This window comes from Manihot esculenta, chromosome 7 (assembly GCF_001659605.2).
Source record: "Manihot esculenta cultivar AM560-2 chromosome 7, M.esculenta_v8, whole genome shotgun sequence".
NCBI classification, from domain to species: domain Eukaryota; kingdom Viridiplantae; phylum Streptophyta; class Magnoliopsida; order Malpighiales; family Euphorbiaceae; genus Manihot; species Manihot esculenta.
The window spans coordinates 3527332-3534451 of NC_035167.2; positions in this window are offsets into that span (position 1 = coordinate 3527332).

A 7120-nucleotide genomic window follows, 5' to 3' on the forward strand; every position below is an offset into this window, starting at 1 on the left:
ATTTTTATATGTGAGTGGATTGTGGATTTTTTTTTGGGAAAATTACTTTGTAGTCCCTCAGGTTTAACGTAATTAACACTTCTGTCCCTCTATTTTGGCGACCCAACACTTAAGTCCCTCACTTTCTCTTCCGTCCAAATTCGCAGTCCTTCCGTTCAAAATAGCCGTTTGGGACACGTGAATTGACAAAATTAACCCTCTTCTTCTTCTTCTTCTTCTTCTTCTTCTTCTTCTTCTTCTTCTTCTTCTTCTTCTTCCTACCCAGCAACTTCTTCTTCTTCTTCTTCTTCTTCTTCTTCTTCTTCTTCTTTCTTCTTCTTCTTCTTCTTCTTCTTCTTCCTCCTACCCAGCAACTTTTTCTTCTTCTTCTTCTTCCTACCCAGCAAATCTTTCTTCTTCTTCTTCTTCTTCTTCTTCTTCCTACCCAGCAACTTTTTCTTCTTCTTCCTACCCAGCAACTTCTTCTTCTTCTTCTTCTTCTTCTTCTTCTTCTTCTTCTGCAACGGGAGAAAGCATGAAAGAGAAAAAAAAAAGGAATTTCACATTAAGAGAAGGGTATTTCTGGAAAAAAATTATCACCTCTCACTTTTGACTCTTTGACCAAACGGTTTAAATAAACGGAAGGACTACGAAATTGGACGGAAGAGAAAGTGAGGGACTTAAGTGTTGGGTCGCCAAAATAGAGGGACAGAAGTGTTAATTACGTTAAACCTGAGGGACTAAGAAGTAATTTTCCCTTTTTTTTTTCATAAATTACATGTGTGAAATTTAATAAAATTTATAATTTAATCTCCATATTCTAATAATAAACAGTTTAGCATTTTCATTGGCTAATAAAATTTAGAGATTAAATTACTACAGTATTAAAATTATAAGGATTAAGTCATAGAATAAATTTAAAAGAAGGGTTATCTCATTGACTCATTCAAAATAGGCATTGAGTTATTACCATAAAATTGAGTTACGTGACAAGAATCTGATAAATCAATACGCGATCCCACCATATAAAGAAATGCCGCTATTATCATAAGATTGAGTCACGTATAAGAATATAATAAATGAATATGCGGTCCTATCCATAGAAAGGAATGCCCGGATGACTATGGTGTCCGGATCCAAAGAGAAAAGAAAACCCATACACTTCAGGTCAGATTGGTTTCAGGTCGGACAAGACTCGCCTTCATAACTTCAGGGTGAGGCTCCATAAGGAAGTTATCATTAACAACTACAATCTAGCAGATTCTCTTCACGCCTTCGATCATAGGATTATCGACCAATTAGTCTGTGAAGATCCTTTATTAACAAGGTGGCCACATCTTTGTCGGATTATCAGGAAATACTATATTTATATCCACCTCCTTACAATATAAAAGAAGAACAATCACAAAGGCAAAAGTATGCTATTTTGGAACAATACTCAAGTTCTAAGCAGTTCATTGCATTCTCTCCATTCTTGAGTATACTGACTTGAGTGTTGGAGTGACTGTCATAAGCACCCACCACTACCTCACATTCTCTTCCTTGCAGGTTTAGCCAATCACAACAGAACTCCATTTCGGCTACGTCATCATTTTATTTTTGGCAACATCATTTGGTTCCATTGGCGAAAAATCTACTAAATTCTCTCTGTTTATTTAGATTAAAACCGGTCTCTTATCCCTTTTCTCTAAAAAAAAGAAATCTCTATTTTATCTTTAGAAATGTCCGACAGTTCACGAGCTCCTACTAAAGTTGCTACCAATAAGGATGTTATCATTTCTTTCACTCCTGGTAGTAGAAAAAATTACACCCCCTATTGTCAATAAGGCAGATTTCAACAATCTGAGCATAGAGCAAATGCTCCAGTACGTTAGAACGTTGCAGGTTATTTTCGAGCAATACAAAATTTGGAAAGAGGTATCACTCATAGCTTCTAGGGAGAGGGAGGACATTTTCGTAAAGACCTCAAGGACTCAAATAGAGGCAATCCAGACTCAGTCCAAAGGGAAGGACAAGTTTGAAGAAGAGAAACTTACAGATGATGTTCCAAAGGACACAGGCTGAAAGTTGGTACGGGCTGCTTAAAGGTGCCAGGAAGGATGGAAAGAGAATAAAAGGACGGGTCAGAAGTAAGGCCAAAAGCCGAAGAAGCAAGGATATGAGGGAAACCACAAGAGCTACCCAATCTCCTAAGGAAGGAATGGCCGAGGTATGTATAAGGAATATACCCCATTTAACAACTCACGAATGCATATTCTAATGTGGATTAGGAAAAATGACAAGAAGATTAAGCGGCTTCTCGAGCTCAACCCTGAAAGAACCGAAAAATGAGACAGGACCAAGCACTGTTGTTTTCATGAAGACCATGGACATACAATAGAGGAGTGCCGGCATCTGAAAGATGAGATCAAGAGGTTAATAAGAAATGATACCCTTCGAAAGTTAATCAAAAAGAGTAAAAGAGATAGAAGACCCGAGCGTGAGGTAACAATGCCTGAAATCACCCAGTGAACTTGTGGGGTTACTAATGTATTTGCAGGAGGACCGAGCATTAAAAGGGGTGATAATAAGAAGAATATTACAGATGTTCAGCTCCTGAGTCAAACTCCGAGCCTTGAAAACAGTCAATTCAGACGATCGAGTTTTTTATTTTATCCTAAGAGAAATATTTGTGATTTGTGGTAATGTTATAAAACCAGGATATATTCTTCAAGCTTCTTTTTTTACAGGAAAATCAGAATCATTGGATGAAAGCATGGAGACAAGAACATAGGCCACAAGACAATCGCCAGGCTAAAATTCAGGCTTTTTTTAATACATTCACAAAATGGCCATATGACCATTCGAGCATGGGTCCTGCATAACAAGACATCTCATGCCAGGCCATAAGGCAATCACCAGGCTAAAATCTAGGCAATGGTCTGTAGAAATGCATTCATAAAACAGCCATATGGCCATCCGGGCATGAATCTCGCATAACAAGGTGTAACGACCCGGAAATCGGACCGCTACCGGCGCTAGGATCCAGATCGGCTTAAGGCCGCCGGGACCCGTAGCAAGCCTGACATGAAACCTGTAAACCTGTTTAATCCCATACATGATCAACAATCATACATAAAAATTTAAAACTTTTCTTTCATACATTCTATCATACACCAAACTCAACCTGTGCATGCACTGAACATATACATAACCATAAACTTGACCCCTCAGTGGGATCTCATCAATGCCCCAAATGGGTGGCATAACAAGTGTTGAGTTGGCTAAACATGGACATCAATAACATTAAGATCATGATTCAAAAAGGGATTACATTATACTATGGTCAAGCACACTTCTAACCTCAATATCATTACATTACATATCCAAACATCATTATACAATCTGTCATGTCCACAATCTAACTATTACATACATAAGACTTCCTTACTCCTCTTGACTTCTCTGTCTAACCCGTACCTGCAAACCTGGGGAATTTGGGAGAGGGGTGAGCTACTAGAGCCCAGTGAGCAGAATAGTAAAGCATTTAAAACATATGATAACATGAAATGCATCAAATCACAACTAATCATATCAAGGATGAACTTGTCACCATTTAGCCCTCTACATAATCCTCGGGTCCGAACCTACACAGGTGGACTCAAATGAGGGACCAACATACTATAACATAACTCTAAAAACATCCCCCAAAAACCCCCTAAAACATCTCAAAGTAATACCCGGCTAGACTCCGGTATCGGAATTCCTACCGTCCGGTGGAATCTCGGATGTCGGAAACCTCTAGAAGGTTAAAAGTATGTTTTTATGATATGTTTTCATGTTTTTGATAATTTTAGGTATGTTTTTACATGAGTTTCTGTATGAAAAGTCCTTGGGGGAAAACCCAGGTTCGGCCGCCGAAAGTCAAGTTCGGCCGCCGAATATGCATGCGTTTTGGAGGCACGTTAGGCCCCCAAAAGCATGAGTGAGGGAAGTCCAGGTTCGGCCGCCGAAAGTCAAGTTCGGCCGCCGAACATGGCATGCATGCGGAAGCACTTTCGGCCCCCGAACGTGGCCTGCCAGCCACCTATAAAAGGGGCACTTAGCCGAAATGGAGGAGCTTTCTCCCATTTTCGGCCACAGCTAGCTTCCGACCTCCCTCTCCCCAAATCTTGTGTTCTTTCTTCAAATCTCCTCCATTTTTCTTGAGTTTTAACCTCACATTGCAAGTTTTGAGCATTTTAAACAAGTTTGGAGCTTTGGAAACTCAGGAGCTCATTTGCTAGGATCTCCGAGTTTTGGTCGTCTCTTTCTCGATCTTCAAGAGGTAAGAGCCGATCTTAAGCTCAATGTATGTTTTAAACAAGTTTTATGAAGTTTTATGGGGTAGAAATGCATGTTTAAGTTAGTTGAGCTATGTTAGGTTTTATGTGATTCATGGACAATGTATGTTGTTGATATGTGTTTGAAGTGTTGTAGTTGGAGTATATGCTAGTTTGAGACCCCTAGGTGTAATGTATGATATATATGCATGTTTTAGAACAAGTTTATGCATGATTTGAGGCTTGGGGAGGCAAGAGGCTCGTTTGAGCCAAGTTTCTGCCCATTTGGGAGAAACCAGGTTCGGCAGCCGAAGGAACTTTCGGCCGCCGAACCCCCTTGTGGAGGCAGCATTCGGCTGCCGAAGCTTGCCCCCGAAAGAGGACTTTCGGATCTGTCTGGGACTTTCGGCCGCCGAACCTGCCGCCGAAAGTGCCCTGTCCAGCCTTTCTTTGCATGTTTTGCATGGATGTTTTGAGATGTTTTAGGGGGTTTTTGGGGGATGTTTATAGAGTTATGTTCTAGTATGTTTGGTCCCTCATTTGAGTCCACCTGTGTAGGTTCGGACCCGAGGAACCGAGGACCCCAGCAGTGAGTCTGCTGCCCCAGTGTCTGGTCAGAGCTACCCAGAGGTGAGTGGAATAACTCTTATGCTTTTAAATAAATAAATCAGTTTTAGCATGATTCACGCATCATGAATGCCATGAGATATAATAGGGTGCTTGCATTAGAATTCACGAATATGTTGCATTGCATATTATGTTGATGATGCGGATGAATGTTGAATGATCCTTTAGTCCTCCTATGTTATGATATGATGATGATACGGTACGGAAGACCAGTGAGGCCCATTCTACGCCCCTGGCACTATGTAAGAGAAAGACCAGTGAGGCCCATTCTACGCCCCTGGCACTATGGAATGTTATGTTATGTTATGTATGTAAGAGAAAGACCAGTGAGGCCCATTCTACGCCCCTGGCACTATTGGAATGTGTAGAGGACTATTGGTGACAAATTCATCCTTGATGTGATTAGCTGTGATGTGATGCATTTCATGTTATCATATATTTTAAATGTTTTACTATTCTGCTCATTGGGCTTTGTAGCTCACCCCTCTCCCCTAACCCCAGATGTGCAGGTACAGGGTAGACCAGGAGGTTAGCCAAAGTTTGAAGTACATGTTTATGTAATAGTTAGAATGTGGACATGACAGATTGTATAATGATGTATAGTATGTTATGTAATGAAGTATATTGAGGTTATAGTTGTGCTTGACCCTATGAGTATTGTAATCCCTTGTTGATACATGATCTTAATGTCTATTGATGTTTATGTTTAACCAACTCAACTTATGATGTATCGCCCACTTGGGCAAGGATGAGATCCCACTGAGGGATTAATGTTTAAGTTATGTTATGTTTAGTGCATGCACAGGTTGAGTATGGTGTATGATGTAAAGGAAAGTTTTAATTTTTTTATGTATGATTGTTGATCATGTATGGGATTAAACAGGTTCACAGGTTTCATGTTAGGCTTGCTACGGGTCCCGGCGGCCTTAAGTCGACCCGGATCCTAGCGCTGGTAGCGGTCCGATTTTCGGGTCGTTACAATCCATGCAAGAACATGCAAAGGAAGGCTGGACAGGGCACTTTCGGCGGCAGGTTCGGCGGCCGAAAGTCCCTCCAGAGCCGAAAGTCAGGCAGGTTCGGCGGCACCTTCGGCGGTCGAAACTTCCAGACAGAGGCGAAACTCATGCATGTTCGGCGGCACTTTCGGCGGCCGAAACTCCCAGACAGAGACGAAAGTCTCCTTTCGGGGGCAAGCTTCGGCAGCCGAAGGCTGCCTCCACAAGAGGGTTCGGCGGCCGAAAGTCCCTTCGGCTGCCGAACCTGGTTTCTCCCAAAGGGCAGAAACTTGGTTCAAACATGCACAAATGCCTCCAAACTCAAACCATCACGCATTAAGCTCAACCAAAACATGCATACAAGCTCCTAGGGGTCTCAAACTACCTTAAACCCCAACTAAAACACATCAAACACACATTACAAGCCACATTGTTCATGAACATACATTTATACCCATAAACATAACTATAACCTAAACATGCATTCTACCCCCATGAACTTCATAAAACTTACTTAAAACATAATATAAGCTAGAGATCGACTCTTACCTCTTGAAGATCGAGAGTAGAGGCGACCAAACTTGGAGTTGGGAGAGATTTGAGTTCTTGAACCTCAAAGCTCCAAAACTTTGCTCAAAAGCTCAAATCTTCAAAACAAAGTTAAAACAATGAAAAACTTGAAAGATCTAGAGGAAAAACATCAAAGATCGGTGAGGGACGGCGGAGAGCTCACCTTGGCCGAAAATGGGGAAAAGCTCGCCCGTTTTCGGCTAAGGGACCCTTTTATAGTGGCTGTCTAGGCCACGTTCGGGGGCCGAATGTACCTCCGCATGCATGCCATGTTCGGCGGCCGAACCTGAACTTTCCTCAACCTATGCCTTCGGGGGCCTAAGGCACACCCGAAATGCCAGCATGTTCGGCGGCCGAACTTGAGGTTTGGCGGCCGAACCTGGGTTTTCCTCCAAGGTTGTTTTTATTCAAAAACTCATTCCCTTTTTACTTAAAATCATCAAAAGCATTAAAACATTTTATAAAAATATGGTTTTACCCATCTAGAGGTCTCCGACATCCGAGATTCCACCGGACGGTAGGAATTCCGATACCGGAGTCTAGCCGGGTATTACATTCTCCCCCCCTTAAGAACATTCGTCCCCGAATGTTCCTCAACTAACACACAGCATGGCATACACATATCATACACATAAAACACATGAAACA